Source organism: Canis lupus, chromosome 17 (genome assembly GCF_003254725.2).
Source record: "Canis lupus dingo isolate Sandy chromosome 17, ASM325472v2, whole genome shotgun sequence".
In the NCBI taxonomy this organism is placed as follows: domain Eukaryota; kingdom Metazoa; phylum Chordata; class Mammalia; order Carnivora; family Canidae; genus Canis; species Canis lupus.
Genome location: NC_064259.1, coordinates 27,560,945 through 27,584,011, shown reverse-complemented (window position 1 = coordinate 27,584,011; position 23,067 = coordinate 27,560,945). Strand labels below are relative to the sequence as shown.

Below are 23,067 nucleotides of genomic sequence, written 5' to 3'. Positions count from 1 at the left end.
TCACGTGGCAAAGAGGATGAGAATCACCACCATCAGGCAAAAGATCTCCATGGCCTCCAAGAAGGCAAATACCCAGAATGGTATAGGAGAAGAACCATTGCTTCAGAAAAGGGTTCCTGGCATAATCAATGATGAGGCTAGCAAATAATCGCAGTTCCAGCCCAAGAGCCAGCCACCCTTACCATGGCAACCCCAGCCACAATGAACTTGGATGCTATATCCCTTGAAATGGTGCTGGTTTGGAAGTGGCAGCTGGGAATACGTGAAGTCAGGGGATGTGGGGCTGCCAAGATGCTGAGGCCCTCATCTGTCAGTGTCTCCAGTGGTTTTAGCACCACTGCAGACAGTGTGCAGCTCAACAGTTGAGAGGTGCTCCTGACCAAGAAGTGGGTAGAGATGAATCTTGCACAGGCATACATTGTCAGGGGATGAGGGGCTCTTGCAGGAGACTTTCTCCCAGTTCAGAGAAGACAGAGCTATGCTTCATATTTTTCAAGCTGACTCAGCTCTGAAGTTATAACAGCAAAAACTCCGAACATTTTCCTGGAAAGAAAGGAAATAATATTTTGCAGTCTGAGATACCAACACTGTTTTGATGGAGTTTTCTTTAATAATGTAGTATATAAGATTCATGATAGTATAAACAAGTTGGCAAATGGCAGAAATCTAGACAAATTTTTTTAATGTAACAAGACTGTTTAATGAACACTAAAGGCAAAGGCTACAGGAGCTCAAAGGAAGGTGGCAGCAAGGGCTGCCCCAAAGCAGAGGAGGATAGCCCTTCTCAGAACTTCTTATCTTGCTAAGGACTCGCACTGTCCCACTGTACTCTTCAGAGCCTCTCAGAGGAGATTCTTTAGATTTTACTTGGATAAATATAAAATAGGTAAAATTCTAAGAATGGAATATGGATATTCCCTTTACTTTCCTTATTATCTAACTATACACCAAGCTGAATAAAAGACATAGTTAATAGTGACACAGGGAAGCTTGGTTCTTGTCTCATGGAGTCGAAGAATGAATCTTATGGACAACAGAGAGTGAGTTCTATTAGGTGGAGATACAGAGAAAGCTCTCAAAAGTGAGAGGGGTCCTGACAGGGTTGCCACTGAGGGCTTTCATGGTCTGTCTTTTATAGGAAACTGTCTAGGGAACTTGGTAAATTTCTTGTCAATATCAGGGTGGATATTTAGAACAAACATGGTGGACTTATAACTATCAGAATAACAAACAAGATGATTTTGTAAATATCATGAGCCCAAACAAGGTGTTCCCTTCTTTCTGGTTAATATATCCTCCCTAACATTTCTCTATAACTGGGATTTCTGTAAGCCTAGTCAGGTAGCCCATGGCCTTGAGAGTCTTGTGCTGTCTTAGTTTGAGCAGGGACTATTGACAACACTTTAATGACATATTTCTGTGATTACTTAGTAGCCATTAAAGGAGGATACTCCATAACATTTTGGAACTAGGGAGCCAGATTTATTTTTTTCTGTTTTTTCTGTCTTATCTCTGTTTTCTCTGGATGGGTAGGAGCCTGACTCTGGGGCCTTTCCCTTATCTTTCCCTGTCTATTCCCATCTGCCCCTAACTCATTCCTACATCAACGAGACCTGCAAAAGAAGACAAAGACTGATGAAAGAAGTGCAAATAACTTATAAATACACATAACTGGGATCATAGGCTTCTAATTTCTACCTCTACTTTTCTTCTCTTTTGCCTGTGTCTTGCTATATTTTCATTTATCTTCTTAGATCCAGCTTTAATACTTTCTAGAATGTGGCATAATATAAATTTAAAATAAGAAAATCACATATAATCAAAGACCACCCTATTGAAAAATATACTGTTATATGTGTTAGTGTTTCTCAAGCTTAATTTAACTCATAGAACTTCTTTAATGTACATTTGTAGTATCTTTATTTTTTTTTATTTTTATTTTTTTTTAATTTTTATTTATTTATGATAGTCACATACAGAGAGAGAGAGAGAGAGGCAGAGACACAGGCAGAGGGAGAAGCAGGCTCCATGCACCGGGAGCCCGACGTGGGATTCGATCCCGGGTCTCCAGGATCGCGCCCTGGGCCAAAGGCAGGCGCCAAACCGCTGCGCCACCCAGGGATCCCTGTAGTATCTTTATTGATATCCATTTGTAGAGCCTTTATTAATGAAAGTGCATATGCAGATAAGTGCACCTATTATAAATGTACAGCTCAATGAATTTTTACAAAATAAACATTTCTGTAACAACACCAACATCGAGAAAAAAGAAATTTACTAATCTCTTTTACTAACAAATTACTAAGAAATTAGCACCCTAAGAAGTGCTCCTGTTCTGTCTTCCAGTTTCTGCCCCAACAAAGGTACCCACTGTCCTAACATTTATCACCATAGTACAAGATGGTCTTTTAAAATACATTATAAAAATGGAATCATATCATATTTTTCTGTGACTTCTTTTGTCCAAAATTATGTTTATATAATTGTATTTACGTTATTCATCATATAAACATAAAGTCACAAATTCTCTGAATAAATGATCATTCAGGTTATTTGCAATTTGTAATTGGGCTATTTGTCTTTTTTGTTGTTGAATTGTAAGAGTTCTTTATATATTCTAGATATAAGTTCTTTATCACCCAATCTTCAGTGTGTCTTTTAGCTTTAATTTTTTTTATTCCAATATGATTAACATTGAGCTTTATGTTAGTTTCAAGTGTACAATATAGTGATTTAAGAGTTCTATGCATTAGGTAGGGCTCATCACAATAAGTGTACTCTTAATTCTCTTCAGCTATTTCATCCATCCCCCTACCACCTCCCATGTGGTAACCACTGGTTTGTGTCTTTTAGCTTTCTTTTTTTTTAAGATTTATTTATTTATTCATGAGAGGTACACAGAGAGAGGCAGAGACACAGGCAAAGGGAGAAACAGGCTCCCCAGAGGGAGCCCCACATGGGACTCTATGCTGGATCCCAGGATCACACCCTGAGTTAAAGGCAGATGCTCAACCACTGAGCCACCCAGGTGTCCCTGTCTTTAACTTGCTTGATGATGTCCTTTGTAGTACAATTTATTTTTAATTTTGATGGTCAATTTATGTATTTTTAGGTTATTTTTTATTTTGTTATTTAAGCTTTAATACTATATCTAAGGACTCTTTGCTAAATCCAAGTTTATAAAGACTTATTCTTATGTTTTCTTCTAAGAGTTTTGTAGTTTTAGTTTTTACATTTAGGTCTTTTATCCATTTTGAGTTAATTTTTGCATATGGTGTGAGATAAATGTCCAATCATACCTTTACATGTGGCTATCTGGTTATCTCACTAGCATTTGTTGAAAAACACTATTCTTTGGGGCACCTGCGTGGCTCAGTTGTTAAGCATCTGACTCTTGATATCAGCTCAGATCATGATCTCAAGGTCCTGAGATTGAGCTTCACTTTCCACTCTGCATTCAGCAGAGTCTGCTTCTTTGTGTCTCTCTCTCCCTCTGCCCCTCCCTCCCTTTGTTGGTGCATGTTCTCTCTCTCTCTAAAATGAATAAATCTTTTTTCAAAAGAAAGAAAATACTATTCTCTTCCTATTAATGGTTTTGTCACTATTGTAAAAAATCAGTTGACCACAGATATGTGGATTTATATATGGACTCTCAATTTTATTCCATTGATTTATATGTCTTCCTGAGCAAGTACTGCAATGTCTTAATTACTGTTGCTGTAAAGTAAGTTTTGAAATCAGGTAGTTTGAGTCATCCTACTTTGTTCTTTTTTAGGATTGTTTTGGCTCTTCTCGGTCCCTTATAACCTATACAAATTTTAGAATCATCTATTAATTTATACAAAGAAGTGAGCTGAAATTCTGATAGAAATCTCAGTGAATCTGTAGATCAATTTTTAGTACAGTTTTACCATGTACAGTTTTAGTACAGTTTTACCATGTACAGTTTTACCATGTACAATGTTAAGCCTTTTAATCCACGAACATAGCATGTTTTTCCATTTATTTATATCTTTATAAATGTATTTAGCAATGTTTTGTAGTTTCCAGAGTGTAAGCTCTGCACTTTTTTTTTGTGAAATTTATATATTTCTTTCCTTTTAATGCTATAAATGGTATTGTTTTCTAAATTCAATTTTTTATTTCAAGTATATAAAATACAACTGGTTTTTGTATAATAATCGTATATCCTGGACCTTTGCCATAATCATTATTAGTTTTAAGTTATTTATTGGATTACTTTCTATGCATAAAATCATGTCATCTGAGAATGGAGATTTCATTTTACACTTTTTTAAATTTAAATTCAATTTGCCAATGTATAGTATAACACCCAGTGCTCATCCCATCGAGTATTTTTTTCTTCCTCTCCATCTGGAGACCTTTTATTTCTTTTTCTTGCCTAGTTGCCCTAGCTAGAATCTCATATACAATTTGAATAGAAATAGCAAGAGTGCACACTCTTTGTCTTGTTCCTAATTTTAGTCTTTAATCATTAAGTATGATGTTAGCTGTGGAATTTTAGTAGGTACACTTTATAAGGTTGGGGAAGTACCCTGTATTATTATTTTTTCTTTTTTAGTGTGTTTTATCATGAGAGAATATTGGATGTTATCAAATGTTTCTTCTTTGTCTATTGAGATGATCACATGAGGTTGTTTTTATTTTGTTTTATTTTGTTTTTTGTGTGTGTGGTTTTTTGTTTTTGTTTTTGTTTTTGTTTTTTTGCCTATATGTATTACGGCATAATACATGATGTATTACATCAATTGATTTTTTGGGGTGTTAAAATAATCTTGTTTTCCTGGGATATGTACCACTTGGTCATGGTATACAGTTATTTTTGTGTGTTTCTGGATTTGGTTTGCTAGTATTTTTTTGAGGATTTTTATATCTCTAAGATATAGTAGTACATAATTTTATCTTATGGTGTCCTTGTCTACTTTTGATACCAAGGTGGTACTAACACCATAAAAATAAATTGGGAAGTGTTCCTCCCCTTATCTGTTTTGGAAGAGTTTGTGAAGAACCAGTATTAAATGGTAATTAAGAGAGAATCATTTACAAGATAGAGGTTAGAAGTACTGTTTTTGATAAGCTAGTTTTTAGATAGGATAACATATCCACAATCTTCTTTTATTCTTGAGACTCCTTTTGATTTTTTAAAATAGTTTTAGAAAGGTGGTTTTGCAGATAGTAGCAGAATTAACTTTTTGTTTTCAGTTGCAATTTCCTGATGCCTAGTGAGATGGAATGTTGAAGTATGCTAGAAACAATTTTCTCAACACTGACTGAGACTTAATATCCAGGTATTAGTTCTAAAGTTAATTACATACTTTGATAGGTTTTCATTGTTTCTGTTATGCTGTTGTTGTTTCTCTGTTTGGAGAGGGAGTTGTTTTGTTTTTCTTTTTTGTTTTTTAAGGATATAAGACAAGGTTACAGTATCCTCCAGAAAAAGATTTGCAGGAACACGGTTCTAAAACTATTTGGGTTTATTATGCAGTACAGGGATGGAGAGTGCACACAATGTGGAAACATGGAGCATCTCATTAAGAGGACATTAGAAAGAATTTATTACAAGATTTGGGCTGTGAGTAGGTGTTTTAGGAGAGGGTTCAAACAAGTGAGGCTTTGGTCTGAATTGGATGCTTTCAGGAACTGTGGCTAGTTCGATGATTGAGTAAAAATTCTTACTAAGAAAGAGAGAAAGGTGAAGAGTAAATCTAAAGCTGAGGTAGGTGGGTGTTTGATCTTTTAGGGTTTGCACAGTGATGTTGTTTTTCTTAGTCCACTTCATGAATTGTTCTTGTTTTTGTCTCACTTCATTATAGTCACAGAATAACCTTGTCTGAATTTGATACTCTGTAACATCATTTATGTCCAGCAGGAGAACACAGTGGCCTAGCTGTAGGTCAGTTCAACTCCTAAAAGCATCAAGGCCTAGCTGTCTTAGTCAAGCAAGTCCTGAATTTTTAGGGGTTAATTTTCCTTTCCTCACAGATGAACTATATAATAAATGGCACATTTATTAAAAAGTCTTCTGGGTCATTAAAATAAAATCAAAGGACCATGGTGATATAATTAAATTTGCAACATTATATTTTATACATTAAAACAAAGTAACTACTCTATGCTACTCTTTCTTTTCCTCATTGTTGTGCTATTGTCCTCAATAAAAAAAATATGTAAAGCACTGCATGATCTAGCCGGGAAGGCTGAGGGAAAAAAATACTAAGATTGTGACTAGATTTCATGTTTGAACAATCAATATAATCCAAAGTGTGGTCTAATGATTATAACCCCTCATGAAAAACAATTTGTCACTGAAAAGCAATAGCTTTCTAATAATGTGACAAATATTATTTCTAAACCTCAAAAGTCAGCAATAAAGTTTGAGATCCTCTATTTATATTCTAATCTTTCACTAGCTTCTACACTATCCATTTACTAAGTTTCATGTTAACCTTGGAGATTTAAAGGATACTCTTTGGAGTAAATCAGCTGTTTGTCCTTCAGAACAGTGAATTCCACTTAGATACAGACTCATGGGAAGATCTGCTTTTAAAACACAGCCAGTGTATCATAATTTGCATATTCCTTTATTTCTTTTTTAAAGAAATTTGCTTTTTTCTATTCATATTATATTATGAAAGTAACCTGGTATCAGCATTACTGATGAATTTTTATCACTGGTGAAAAAAATATATTTGCCGATGTAAGCTTAGAGTTTGGGTTCACTTCAAAAAGGCATGCTACATGCAAGTTACAGATCAATGTGTGTAATGAAGCAACTCCATACATTTGAAATGATGTTAGATAGCCTGAGCATTTTTCCCCTGGTTAAAGTTGCATTAGATAGCATATTTTTTGCACACCAAATAATTCGTTTTTAAAATTAAATTTATTTATTTATTTATTCATGAAAGAAACAGAGAGAGAGAGAAAGAGGCACAGAGACATGGGCAGAGAGAGAAGCAGGCTTCATGCAGGGAGCCAGATGTGGGACTCCATCTCAGGTCACCAGGATCACACCCCGGACCAAAGGTTGCGCTAAACCGCGGAGCGACCCGGGCTGTCCACACCAAATAATTCTAAAAGGCTACTTAATGGTACTGGTTTGCATTGTCAAAATAATTCTAAATAATACATAAAATTAATTTAAAAATCCACTGACATTTTTTAAAAGTATAAGTACATGCTCTTGAGCCAAAGTTATTGGGCCAATATCCCATCGTATGTATAATTATGTTTTATAATATTAATTCTGTTTGGGCAAATGACTCTGCTTTACTCTTACTTATGTAAGATTGAATTAGCTATTCATAAATTACTCTTCTATATAAGTTGTAGATCGTTTGTTAACTTTATCTACATTTCAAATTGGAACTGTTAGAGGACAATGAGTCACTCAAAATAATTGACCCATTTCTAAACATAGTCAATTTGTTTCTTCATAAAAAGGTAATACCTCTTGAAAAATTAAGACCCTTTATATACTTAATTATTTCTATAGTTTTTTCCCCACATTATACTCAAGATGAAGTAAATTACTATGTAAATTGAAGTTTTTATTGTTAGTGATTGTGCCCTATTTTGAATTCTTTAGTTGGTGCCAAGAACTGTGAAGGGTCTAAGATTTTTACCCAATTTGCAAGCTAACAAATTGGCCTACCACATATTCATGGATGCTGGCAGAAGAAACATGACTCTTGGTTCAGAGACAAAGGGTAATTTATTACTCACAACAATAACAGTAGCCAGAATATCCATTTTTTGCATTGGTTCTCTGAACTCCAATTACCATGGAAAATGAGATGATGGCCAGAGGATGACTACACATGCAGTGAGGGGTGTTGCAAGGGAGGAACTCTGAAGAAAGGGAACCCACATCTTTTGTAATGGAAAATAAATAATTCCGTCATATTCTAAATACAGATATCCTTTAAAAGATAGCCTTGAACAAAGACAGTCAGGACCTTTGTCCACAAGACCTACAACAGAGCCATAGAGAACTGTGTATCTTTAGTTGGTTATTTCTTGTGCACAAATGGTATTGCCTCATAGGCTGAATGTGTATCCAGGCAACTTACAAGACTCATTTTTTTTCTTATAATTTGTATGCTATTCTATTGTTTCCTTTCCCTTAGGTGGATGATTAAACATCTGCATATAATGACAATTGTATATTTTCTTTTCTAATCCTTAAAATTCCTAATTCTCTTTCTTTTTAACATGAGGCAGAACTTCCAGTGCTATATTCAATGTGGCTTTGTTCCTGATCTTAAAACATCTATATATATCTAAAATTTCTCTGTCAAGTATAATGTTTACTATTGGTTTTCATGTACAGTTTTTACAAGTTAAGGATGTTTTCATCTAGTCTTCACTTATTGATTTTTTTAATTAATAGAGATAGCCAAAAGATTGTTTTCTTTTAATAGGCTGAATATTATTGATAGATTTTTCTGATACTGAACCATCATTATATACATACTTGATCATGTAATTAAATAAAACTGTAGGATTCAATAAGCTTATGCATTTTTTAAGATTTTATTTATTTATTCATGAGAGACACACACAGAGAGAGAGAGAGGCAGAGACATAGGCAGAGGGAGAAGCAAGCTCCATGCAGGGAGCCCAATGTGGGACTCAATCCTGGGTCTCCGGTTCACACCCTGGGCTGAAGGCAGCACTAAACTGCTGAGCCACCCAGGGATCCCTGAGCTTACGCATTATTTTGAAATATATATTCCCAAGTTAAAAGGATATGCACTTATTTTGTCATTACCTTTATGGTAATCAAGAGTACACTAGCTTCATAAAATGAACCTGGCATCTTTACCTCGTTTTCTATTTTGTGAAACAACTTGTATAACATAGGAGTTTAATATTACTTGAAAGTTTATATGAACTCACTTCAAAACCTTTTGGTCTTGGCTTTTGTCTTGTTTTGTTTATGGCTAAAGGGGAAACCTTGGCTACTATTTAATTTTGCTTAAAATTTATTGTTAAGTTTTGGAACAAGACATTTTGACACTATGTGTTTTTCCAGAATTGATATATCTTTTCTAAGTTTTAAAATTTGTTAGTATGTATGGGAGCTTACATATGACAATGAAAGTATTAAAAATAGTAGGAATAGGACAAATAATTTAGTAGGAGGGGTTAAATAAACTATTTCAAGGAGAAAAATAAAAATGGATGCCTACTTAACAGTACATCCAAAAGTGGCTAAATGGATTAATTATCTAAATGTGAAAGATAACTATCAGATAGTAGAAAAAACAAACTTGGAGATCTTTATGATCTATAGGCAGCAGAGTACTTTAAAAACAAAACTTCAAAGTCAGAAATCATAGGACAAAAAATTTATGATTGTCATTACATCAAATGTAAGGATAGTTCTTCAGTGCAGGACACAGTGGGGCTTCTCCCTGTGTAAGGTGTGTAAAGGAAATAGAGATTCAATATATTAAAAAATAAGACATGGAATCTTGTTATTTGCAATAATGTGGATGGAGCTAGAGTGTATTATGCTAGATGAAATAAGTCAGTCAGAGAAAGACAAATACCATATAATACCACTCATATGTGGAATTTAAGAAAGAAAACAGGTGAACGTGAGAAGTGGGGGTGAAAGGGAGGTGGGAAATAAACCATAAGGGACTCTTACAATAGACAACTGAGGGTTAATGGAGGGAGAAGTGTAGGGAATGGACTAGATAGCTGATGAGTATTAAAGAGGGCACTTGTAATGAGCACTGGGTGTTCTATGTTAAGTGATGAATCACTGAATTCTACTCCAAAAACCAATATTGCACTGTATATTAACTAACTAAAATTTATATTTAAAAAGATAAAGGATATCTATCTTTATATCCTTTTATTGATATTTATCTTTTTATTGATATTTATCAATAAAAAAACAGATAAATAAGAAGACATGTATGTTAACATAAAGAGAAGCCAAGAGACATTTTCCAAAATCCACAGTAAATATAATGTTTACTGGAAAATGTTAGAAGTATTCTTTTTAAAATAAGAGTTAAGCAATGATGCCCAGGAGTTTTATTTGGGATTACAGGCATACAACATTGAATACAACAAACTAAAATCCCAGTCCTCATGGGGCTTTTGACAGATTGGACCTTGTGTCTTGAACCTGTATCTAATGGGGAGATGTTAGTCAAAGGGTACATACTTTCAGTTATAAAATGATTAAGTTTTGGGGATCTAATGTACGGCATGGTGATTATAGATAACAATACTACTTTGTTTACTTGAAATTTGCTAAGAGAGTAGATCGTAAATGTTTTCACCACAGGAAAAAATGTAACTACAAAAGGTGATGAACTAATTAACTTGATTATGGCAAACATGACATAATGTATATGTATATTAAATCATAATATTGTATACTTTTAATAAACTATCACATTGTACAACCTAAATACATTTTTATTTGTTCATTATACCTCAATAAAGCTTAAGGGAAAAATGAAAAGTATATATATTTTTTAAATTTTGTTTAAATAGTACTAGAAAACCTGAATTTTATTGTTTATATCTAGCAAAATTTGCAGAGACTTTTTTCAAAAACTTACCATTATTTTGATAAACTGGTATACAAGGAAATGATTAAATAAGCACACATGATGGAACAATGGGTAAAGAATCCACCGACTAATTTAGACTGAGTATCGAGTACATGTTGACTTAAAGTAGTATTCTTTTACAGAATCTATTATAATTTAGGGTCTTTTTTTCCCCTTGAATGTTCATTCTACCTTTTCTGACTATAGCCTGATTAAGTCTTACCATATGATTCTAAGAAGCTGATTTTCAGAAAGGATATAAATCAAATAAACAATTTTTAAAATAAATTAGTTAATTTAAATTCCATAAGATTCAGTGAACCAGAAAATGTTAATGGATCTTTTTGTTAAAATACAGCTCGGCTATACATTGGGTCATCGAGTAATAAAACCTGTATTAAAGTAGTTCTATGAGTATTAAACATCCAGATTCTTCTGTCTGAGATTATATCATATCTAGAAAGAAGGGTAACACTTTGTTCTTTTAAATAAGCTTAAATAATATTGCCTGATGAGTAATGAACAGAGGAGATACAGTAATTATAGTTTTTAATCTTTTTACCATTGAATTAAACTTATCTTGTTAATTTTGACCTTTAGGCATAACGTAGAAAATAAAGCTAATGTTTAAAAAAAACATAAGATAAATGAGGGATCCCTGGGTGGCGCAGCGGTTTGGCGCCTGCCTTTGGCCCAGGGCGCGATCCTGGAGACCTGGGATCGAATCCCACGTCGGGCTCCCGGTGCATGGAGCCTGCTTCTCCCTCTGCCTGTGTCTCTGCCTCTCTCTCTCTCTCTGTGACTATGACTATCATAAATAAATTAAAAAAATTAAAAAAAAAAAGATAAATGAGTCACCAAAAATTAGATTTCATTGACTAATGTGGTTTGTCACTGTTAGTATAACAAATTAAGGAAAAATTGTTCTACTATTAGGGAAACATTTTTGTTTGGGACATTGTTTCTACTTATTTTGAACATCAAAAAGTGACACTGACTGTTTGGCTGAATTAACTGAATAATTGCTATCAGATGATGTTCACGTTACCTACGATTGGGAAGAAAAGAATGTACTGATTTTTTTTAATCCAATAGATTTCTGTTTTAACTATTCTGATGTTTTAGGAGAAGCCTATTGGAGATATTTAAAATCTATACTGAATTGTGAGACCTCAAGTCTAATTAGTGATAAATCTCAGTATCTTAAAATAAATGAACAGCTTTAATTCAGTGTTTCCAATGTACACGCTAGTTTTTTTGTTTTTTTTTTGTTTTTTGTTTTTTTTTTTTTACTTGATACAGAGCTCATTTGCCTATATTTTAGTGAAAGCTTTCTGGTACATTTTGTCTTTAACATTTCCCACATACGTATTTCTTTATAGTTCATTGGAATGGTTGACTATGATTTCTCCTATCATGGTTACAAAAGAATGGGAAAAATTAGATGCACAGAGATTATATGAAGACAAACAAAAAGCTACAATATATCACAGTGTCAGTTAAAAATCAATTGTAAAATGAGATCCAGAGAAACAGAGTGCATAGAATCAATACCAGAAAGCCATTATATCAGTAGTTAAGAACTAGTTTGGATGCCTTATAAGATCTGTAATTTAATATACAGCAGAGAAACTGTAATGATTAAGAATTCAGATACCATTTTCTTGACTCAACAAGGGACTTTAACAAAAAAGGTCAAGTTGAGGTGCCATAAAAATGTACTTTCCTGGTAGTCCAAAGTACATTAATTTACTGTTACATATGGATCTGGAAAATTCTAATTTGGAGGAGTGGGTATGAAAGTACGACAATATATGAGACATGACAAACTGCAAAAAGGCGATTTGCTCACCTCCTCCATTGTTCTAGCATCTTCTCCTTCCTCCCTTGCATCTATATTGTTCACATAAGAGGTGTCACATTTTTATGTAATCAAGTTACTTTAGCCACAATTAATGGACCCAATGAATGGCATCTGATGCAACCTTTATCTTAAAATAATAATTCTTTTCTCTAGGATTTGTGGACTTGGAATTTTAAAAGATTCAAGCAATCTCTTAGGTAACGGAAGCTAGAAAGATATAAGATCTGTTAAGTGTAAAGTTCTTAGATTCCATGTGGAGAAAGTAGGTATGTGTTGACAGCAAAAGGAATAACGCCAACATGCTTAGTGGAAAAGACTTTACTCCCCAGGAGCAGTTCTCTTGGCCAAGGATGCTTATCTAAGCTTCTGCTTTCAGAGTATTGAAACCACATCATTCCTCTACTGGTATCCAAAATTATCAGTGAAAAGTTTTAATGATTGTATCCTTTTCCAGTAAACCAGCAGGGGTACATCTGAATGTGTTTCTAGTTTAATAAAAGTAAAAACTCTATCTCTTGGTTTCGCCTCCATCAAAGGCCTGTGAACCAAAGGATGATCTAATGTATAAGAATAAATGTAGAAGGTCTCAGGTGGTCCTTCTTGTTCTTTAAAGCCATATTGCTATCATTGAAATTAGAATCAGCAGGGAGCTAGTGCTGATATGGGGTTAAAAGCATCACCCCATACTGGGTAATCAATGGGTATTAGGTCAAGTTATGGTCTTGCAGTGTTTTGCTGGCTGAAAGTACTGTAGGTGAAAGAAACACAGGACAGCTTACTTACAAATTGCACTTTATATAATACATAGACAAAGAAAATCCTTACAAAGAGACTTTAGAGTTGCCTGGCTTTTCCTAATTTAGTACTTGAAGGCATTTAGAGGTCATATCGACCATTGAAAAGATGGACTAGGAAAGAATCTAATGCTTGATTGCAGTCTTATATTGAATTTTATTAAATCTAGAGAGTATTTCAGTTAAGTCAGTATGAAAGTATAAAAAATAGTTCAGATGACTTTCTGTGAATGGAACTCTGGGGGAAAAAAAACCAAACAGTTTTCTGATAGGAAGAAAAACAACTTCTTTCCAGGCAATTTCACCACCATAAATGGAATTGCATTTAGCATTTCCTTCTTCAGATCCTATAGTCTTTGAGGAAGGAAATGTTTCCAGGAAATGAAACAAAGGTATTTCTTGGCATAAAATTTCTTTCTCTCTTTAATGTAGGTTTTCATAATTCATATAGATCATAACTGTTCCAAATCAATTTAACCTATAAAAATGTTCAACTAAAACTCTGTTATATAGTTATGAAAATATTTATTTCCATGGATATCAAAATAATAAAATCAAATTTGTATGTGAAGAAAATACTCAAAAGGTATGAATTCTTGGCAGACTAAATGTTTAAAGTAGTAATAGCTCTATGTACCAAAAAGAAAACCAAAATCTTGTTGTACGGTTGAATATTTTTAATACAAATAATCAGACCTGTGATTGATTGGGGAAAGTTGCCATGTGTCAGCTGCTTTGTCTAGTTCATTTCATGTACATTGTCTAATTTAATTCCCACAAGCTTAAAAAGTACCATTATTCCCACTTTATAGATTAGGAAAGAGAATGTGAAGTTAAAGAAATAACACTTGCTTTACAGCCCGCCTTTTCAATAAGCATTATTTGAGTACTTGTTCTATGTACACTATATGATGTGTGCAATGGAATAAATAATAGTCAATAACAGTCCTTTCCAGTAAAGAATATGTTCCAGAAGTTGCACAGCATCTATCACTGGCGAGAATTGAACCTGGTAGTATGGGACCCAACATCCTTGATCTTTGTGCAATGCTATACCATCTCCCTCCCACTTTCTCCCTGCCCCATCCACAAGAAAATTAAAACACAAAGTGTTAAATGAAATAATTGAAATCAGACCTAACTCTAAAGGAAATTTCCCCATATTGCTGCACCGGTATGTGGGATCTTTTGGTTTTAAGAGAATAAAAGGTCAGCACTAAGGCCAATGAATCAAAAATCTTCTGTCAGGTTAGACAAGCAGTGTGCAATGGGACCTCTGATAGATGGGAACAGAGAGAAGGCATTAGATCATTTGCAACCTGAGCAATTTCCAAAATATCCTTTTCCTAAGTTCTTAACCTGGTGTTTGCAATTCAAAAGGCATCATGATCTTGTAGACCTTTTCCAATTACAGATTTCATTTTTAGTCCCTGAATCATAAAAAAAAAACCTCCCTTTTTATTTCCTGACCAATTCTCGTCCATATCTAAACTCTCTATAAGGTACCATGTTATCTAAAAGGTTATATTCTTTCTGAAGTAAATTTTCTTTGAGGTCTCTTGTTAATTTTCTTTCCTAGCCTAAATCCCATTTATTAAAAGTGTTCCAACAGTGGAATAGCTCTTCTAAAAGATCCTGAAGAGGATAATTTTCATATAGATAAAATGGCTAAAGGAAAGAAATATAGAACCCTAGTTCTGTTGCCTCTTCAATTAGATTGGCATGGTCTACTTAGTTGTAATCTATTTAACTGCTTGCAAAGCTGTTATAAACCCAAACACCACAAAATGAAAACTAAAATTTGCAGAATTTGTGACTTAAACTGTGCTCTGCATCTAAAATATCTTCAGTGTTTTATACCATAAGTGTCAAAGCAAAGGAATTTTTAAAAATGCGTTAGCTTTCATTTATTGGAAGTTTAGTATGTGTCTGGCAATGTTCTATTTTGTATATCAATTTAACCTTTGAAAATTCCTAGGAGATAGAGCTTATTATTCCTATTTTATTGTGTTTATTTTTTATTATCTCTATTTTAAAGTAAAGAAAATGAGGTGAAAGAGAAAGGGATAGCTTGCCAGATTCCCATAGTTAAAAAGTTATACAATTAATATTTAGTCTATAGACATATTCATCATGGGATGATAATGTTTCAACAAAAAAGATAATGTGGTAATTTCTGCGACCCTGCGTAAGACCATGAAAAACTAAAGTCTGTTGAGGCCATGTCTAGATGCCCATCTGCTTTCACTGTTTTGGCTGAAATAACTGCCAATCCCTAATATATTAGCACACCAAGCTATCTGGTTTGCCAGTTTAGAAAATGTACTAATTATAATTAACCTACTATTTCAGCCACTTATTTCTTATTTTATTCAGGCTATAAATATGATTTATTATACAATTTTAGTATTTAGAAAGCATTGCCTTGAATTATTAAATTAAATTTAATATTACTTAATCTGTCCCTTGCACTTTATGACTTTTAATTAATTGCCCATTATTTTTTAAAATTTTATTTCATCAAAAATAAAATCTTTCCTTCCAAACATATAAAAATCAGCCCAGTGCCTGTTACCTCTGCACACAAGTGCTTTTAATTTATAACCTTAGTAACCTAAAGTCCTGGATCTGGATCACTTAATAAATTCCATTTCTAAACTTAATCATGCTTTTAGTAATACTGTGACATATAGGAATTCCTAGCAAATTTTGTTCTTTAAATTTAGAAACTATTGTAGCAGCTGCATCACTTGCCATCAGGGAAATACAAATCACAACCACAATGAGATACCACCTCACACCAGTGAGAATGGGGAAAATTAACAAGGCAGGAAACCACAAATGTTGGAGAGGATGTGGAGAAACGGGAACCCTCTTGCACTGTTGGTGGAATGTGAACTGGTGCAGCCACTCTGGAAAACTGTGTGGAGGTTCCTCAAAGAGTTAAAAATAGACCTGCCCTACGACCCAGCAATTGCACTGCTGGGGATTTACCCCAAAGATACAGATGGAATGAAACGCCGGGACACCTGCACCCGGATGTTTCTAGCAGCAATGTCCACGATAGCCAAACTGTGGAAGGAGCCTCGGTGTCCATAGAAAGATGAATGGATAAAGAAGATGTGGTCTATGTATACAATGGAATATTCCTCAACCATTAGAAACGACAAATACCCACCATTTGCTTCGACGTGGATGGAACTGGAGGGTATTATGCTGAGTGAAGTAAGTCAATCGGAGCAGGACAAACATTATATGGTCTCATTCATTTGGGGAATATAAATAATAGTGAAAGGGAATGGGGGGAAGGGAGAAGAAATGTGTGGGAAATATCAGAAAGGGAGACAGAACTTGGAAGACTCCTAACTCTGGGAAACGAACTAGGGGTGGTCGAAGGAGAGGTGGGCGGGGGGTGGGGGTGATTGGGGTGGCGGGCACTGAAGGGGGCACTTGAGGGGATGAGCACTGGGTGTTGTTCTGTATGTTGGCAAATTGAACACCAATAAAAAATAAATTTATTATTTAAAAAAAAGAAACTATTGTAGCATCTCTCTTCAAAATGTTACCCTTATAAAGAGAGATAAGATTTTTATCCCTAGCTTTTCTCTTTCTACAGACTGTGGCTTTTAGAATAACATGCAAGTTTATACTTGTGATTGCCTTAGTCAAAAAGTACATTTTTGACACTGTATTTTTCAGGGGAGCCATTCGATTCATTTTTGGTTTAAAAAAATTAAAAGAAATCACTAATCACTATATCAATCCATTCTGTTTTTTAAATAGCTGCATTGTGATTTGGAACAGTTCTGTGTGACGATAATAAAAGTTCCCACCCCTTTCTATCCATACCCATATACCAACCCCCACACGCATACATACATAAACACAAATGTGTACAAACATGTACAAATGCAACTTTTATATTCAATGAGAGTTCATTCCCACTTTATTTATGTATGTGTGTACATATGTATATATGTAAACAAAACTAAATTATTTTATTATTTTTTAAATATTGATTTAGAATACAAGTAAGGAAAGAGGCAGAAGGAGAGGAAGAGAGAGAATCTCCAGATTCCCTGTAGAGCACAACATGGAGCTCAATCCCAGGACCCTGAGATCATGACCTGAGCTGAAATAAAAAGTCTGATGCTTAACCAGTTAAGTCACCCAGGCACCCCAGAAAACTAAATTTAATAGAGCCATAAATACACATGAAGTGGTATTCAATAGGTTAAAGAATGCTGCATATTAAATACTATAAACCACATCCAATCATATATTTAAAGGCAAATAATGTCCAATGGCCTCCCCCTTCCCTTTCTCCTGATCTACAGAGCCTTTGGTGCTAGTCTTACACTACCTCTGAAACCCTTGTTTGTAAAGCCACATTTCAACTCTGTAAGCACATGGAATGAGAGAAAAAGTAGAGCCTGCAAAACTGCAGTGATTATAATTTTATAATGTTGGCTTCCCTGAGCCTGTCTCCAAGAACCATAATTAATGCAATACATCCGTTAGCTTCTCTCAGGGGTAAAAAGAAGGATCTAATTGAAACCTTGTAAAGCAGCTTCACAAGTGAAATGGAAAGAATATTGGCATTTATCTTCCAGTCCCACCTTTCTGCAGTCACAGATTATTAATGCTTCAGAAAAATGTTGTAAACCTTCATGCTAATATCATTACAACTGATTAATTTAGGTCAATAATGACAATTGAATCTTTAATTGGTAATGTTTAATAGAATTTCTTTTCTGGAATGAGAAGCTATGGATTCTGAAAATGACTCTACAATTAGTAATAGTCATTTTATGATTCTGAAGAACTTCTAGACCAGCATATATAAACTTAAGACAGAAGGAATATTCCATATTCTAATGAGTAATAAGTTGATTTATATAAAGCTTAGATAAAATAAGCTAACTCATTCTTCCCCCAGACTTGGCTGTGTTTGGCATCACTCTGTGAACCCTGTAAGCAATGCAGGTGGGAGTCTTAGTTTTAATTATGAAAAATAGTACCTGTTTTTTCAACTGCCCTCCTCTAGTCTTTCTCTTCCTCCTCCTCCAATTCCTTTACCTCATACTGCAAAATAGGAAGCCTGTATTCTGAGCTCTACTTACAGTGGTTTTTTTTTTCCAGAATATTTAACTGTTATTGAGGGTTTTTTTGCACAGATTTAAATCTCTCATACCCAGTAGGTAGTATCATCAAAGGAGTTACATTCGGTTACTGTAGGAAGTATTTGCTGAACATCTACTATATGCTGAACTGTATATGCTTGACAATCAGGCTTCAGTGTATAGACAGACCTAAGCTTTCTCTTCATGAAGCTTATCTTCATAATCATTCAGTTTATTGTCTAATATCCAATGACTTCCTCATTGACCTATGGGTTGTTTTGGAGTGTATTTCCAAATACATGCGAATTTTCTAGCCATTTATTTTTTGTTATTGATTTCTAGGTTAATTTTATTGTGGTAAGAAGATCTGTCCGCTCTGATTTTAATGTTTTGAAGACTGATGAGATATACTCAAAATATGGTAAATTTTGTTAAATAATCCATGTGAACTTGAATGTTTATGTAATTGTATTGAGCAGTGTTTTATGTATTTCTATTAGGTCAAGTTTATGAACACTGTTTTCCAAGTTTTCTGTATTTTTTATTTTTGTATTTTTCTACTTGTTTGATCAGTTGCTGAGAGAGGCATATTAACTCTCCTACCCTAATTATTGTTTATTTCTTGTAATTTTTTCCCTTTATTTGAGACTCTATTATTAGGTATATACAAGTTTAGAATTTACCCTAAATTAAATTAAATTACCCTAGTGAATCCAATATTTTGTTATTATAAAACGTATCTCCTTATTAATATTAATTTCTTTGGAATAAAGTCTACTTTACTCGCTATAAATCTATTGATGGAGCTAAACCAGCTTTCTCTTGGTTAAAGGTACATATTAACGTTTTGTGTTAAATAACTTTTCTGTATCTTTCTATTTTAAGTATATCTCTTATATGCATAATATAGTTAATGTTTAAATTTAAATCCCTCTTTAATTGATTAGCTAATTTACATTTAGTGCAACTACCACTGTTTTGGGTTTAAGTCTACCATTTTATAATTTACTCTCTTATCTAAACTACATTGCTTTTTCTTTCTTTTCTTCTTTTATGTTGATTAAATTTCATTACCCCATTTTTCCTTTTTTTGCTTGATAGTTACTCATTCTCTTTATTGTTATTTTATGGTTATTCTAGATATTACATTATAAACTTTGACTTAGTGAGTTCCTATATAAATATATGCTTTAATTGGTGATTATGATGTAATTTTAAAAAGCATTTCACATCCTAATACAATAGTTTTTTACTTATATATATATGCATTTCAATGTTTTAGCTATATTTAGTGTAAAATTTTTGAGTGTTAGGAATAGATTATTTAAGCATAAAATATTTGTTTTTTTTTTAAACACTTTTATTTTTTTTTTAATTTTTTTTTGAACATTTTTATTTATTTATGACAGTCACACACAGAGAGAGAGGCAGGGACATAGGCAGAGGGAGAAGCAGGCTCCATGCACCGAGAGCCCGATGTGGGATTCGATCCCGGGTCTCCAGGATCGCGCCCTGGGCCAAAGGCAGGCGCCAAACCGCTGCGCCACCCAGGGATCCCTATTTGCATAAAATATTTGTATGTGAGAGTAAAACAACAGTACACAAATTGTTGTGAAAGGATTAGATCTAATTTTTTGTCACAGAGCAGGATACTGTAAGCCTTGTTTATTAGCTGTCAAAAATCCAAACTATGATCTTAATTTTCATTTTTATAGGAATATTCAGTATCCTGTCAACAGTTTCAAAGTAAATAAGACAATCCCAGGATATTTAAAATTAAATAATTACAACTTTAAAAATTATAATAATAAATATTTTTATATGGTAATAAAGAATAATTTTTAGAAAGTTTTTGATTAAAGAAAAAAAACCCTTTGGTATGAATTTGATTATTAACCTATAGCTTTCTATTAGGCTGATAATAGGAATCTCCCAGAAATATTACCATGTATTCTAGTGTACAGTTGAGGGTACAGTTTTTTAACTTTTCCCTAAAGGATTTTCTTAATATAATATTATTTTTGGAGAAAGGCAAAAGAATAGTATAGCAGATGCTCCTGTTGCTCAGTCTGTGTTCTCTCTACCTCATCATTTGGTGGATTACTGCATAGTAATAGTGCCTAGCATCTGAATCTCTTTGTCTCAAGATAAGTCTCTGTGGAAGTTTAAATAGCTGAACTATAGCCTTGTGGCTGAACTGTAGTCATAGTGAGGTAATGGCTCATAAAATAGCTCTCTACCAAAAATTGATCTGAGTTGGTATACAAATACCCCAACTACCTCATCCATTAGGGACAATAACTCTGAGATTTCCTCATGTAGTTTAAGTCCCAGTTGGCTATGATGATCATTTGTTTGGTAGTATATCTTTTATTCACTCATTCCCCTCCCTATCTCAATGTCTACTTTGTTATTTGTTTCCTGAAATATCTCACAAATAAGCTATGATACTCGCATCATCTAGGTATAAAATTCTGGAGGAACCCAAATTAAGACAATTGGTACTATAAGTGGCTTAAGATGCAGATCTTCAAGATAAAATTTTGAAATTGCATCACTCAGTGGGCAGATGCTTCTAAGATCCCATTGCTAGTAGTAAGTAGGGTAATGAAAACCCTAGAAATGTTGTAGCATTGTAATAACCAAGTAATGAATTATGATACAAATGAAATAAAATGCACTGGCTTATGTAGTATCTCTAGACATAGTGGACAATAATTATTATGGGAGTGGCAGAAATTTTCGGTCACTAAGTAATTAAAAAAAAAAACTGAAGGTCATGTCATCTGGTATGACAAGGCAGGCCACCATTAAAGAGAGTCTCCCATCCTGCAACTAGTATGCACACTGAACTGAAAATCAGGCCCCCAAATAAAGGTATAGAGAAAGCTAAATTCACATCCTGACAAGTCTTCTATACTCAAATCAGAGCTCTGGTAAGGAAAGAAAGGGACTTCAAGAACTTAGAATGATGTATCTACATAGAATGTTTGAGAACCTTGAACCCTGAGATTTCCTATAACTCCCTGAGCTGGCAGAAATGGAACATTCTTCTTGTCAGACAAGAACAGCATCCCTTCTTCTGGAGACGATGCAAAGACTTCACCTGAGGCAGATATCTTGTACAGACATTGTTTTTTTCTCTTCCAGAGCTGCTCCTAATTTCCCTCATTGCTTCTATAACAATAATCATGAGTAAGACTCAGCCTGGTCCAGCTGATAGTCCAACAGCCTTATCCCTGTCATATCAGTCAACTATTGCCACATAACAAATTACAAACTAGTGGCTTAAAATAACAGACATGCTACAGTTTCTATGAGTCATTCTAGATATAACTTAGCTGGATCATCTTTAGTTTCCCACATAGCTACTATCAAAGTGTCAGGCTTCAGTGTATAGACAGACCTAACATTTCTCTTCATGAGAGAAGAGACTCAACAGGAGACTAACTGGGGAAGCAAATTCTTCCAAGCTCATGTAGTTCTGGGCAGCACTCAGATCCTGTAGGCTGCTGGACTGTAATTTCGTAAGGATATTGCCTGTCTTGTACAATAAAAACAACAACACACATATGCAACACAGAAACCTTAAAAACATGTGATCAAAAGGCTGATGTCAGCTACCACAATGCAAAATCATATCCATGGATCAATTTCAAGAGAGTTTATTCCAGAAGAGGCTGCATCCTCTTGAGGAATACTCTATAAAACAAAACAACTATACATAATAGCAAATTTCATAATCTGCCCTCAGAGGATCCTAAAGAAGTATATCAGGACCCACTTTTATCATGTGAAGCCTGTTACAAAGTCTGGGCTAACAGTATATTGAACCCACAGTGTCATCATAGACCTCTAGGTAGGATGCATAATAGATGGAATACTGACCATTAGTCATCTTGTCGTGGATCTGGTGATTCCAAAGAGCCCTTACCTCTGACATTTCTCAGTCCATGAATGCATAATCAGGATGCATATATTGGTTGACAGGGCTCCAATAAGTGAAACCCAACCTGCATAAGACTGCAATAATGGTAGGAAAGTTCAAGTGGAAGCCTCTGAAACTGCTCGTTTCCAAGAAGGTTAGCAAATTAAAAGCAATGCTGTAGCCCAGGTAGGAGAGCAGAATGGCAATGGCAGAAGCCTGAAGGATATAATGCTGGTGGTTTTTATTTTCACCCTATATAATTGATGAGTTTACATAACTCCTTCCTTAAAAAAAATGGATCATGGCAAATTATAGCAAGTAGCATACACTTAACCAGGTGTTATTTCCAATTACAGCTGCTGTGCCAGATGTGTAACTTTACTAGAACAGATCGATACAGCCTTGAACATTTGATATACAGTTATTGATCTGGCAAACGTGCTTTTTACCTCCAATACTAATCAGGAAAGAGGATTAGAAGGAGTTTATATTTACCTGGAATAGATGGAACTATACATATTTAGTCTTGCCCCAAAACAGCATTAACTCTACTAATTTTAAACAAATATCATCAGAAGGAATTCAGATCACTTAACCACTATACACAATATATATAGCTGGCTCTCTATATTAATTTTATTTTATAGAATTTACAATGATGTTTTCTAAAGTAATTGAGAAAAGGGATGTCAGGGCCCATGGTCAAGAAGAATCCTGTCAAAAGTCTAGTCAGACTGAGGGGAATGTTAAACTTGTC

At 34.2% G+C, this 23,067-nt stretch overlaps 1 pseudogene; it reads right to left on the bottom strand.

Moving 5' to 3' along the window:
- On the bottom strand, positions 1-22,280 carry LOC112665001 (ATP synthase F(0) complex subunit C2, mitochondrial-like; annotated as a pseudogene).
- Positions 22,281-23,067: the final 787 nt, after the last annotated feature.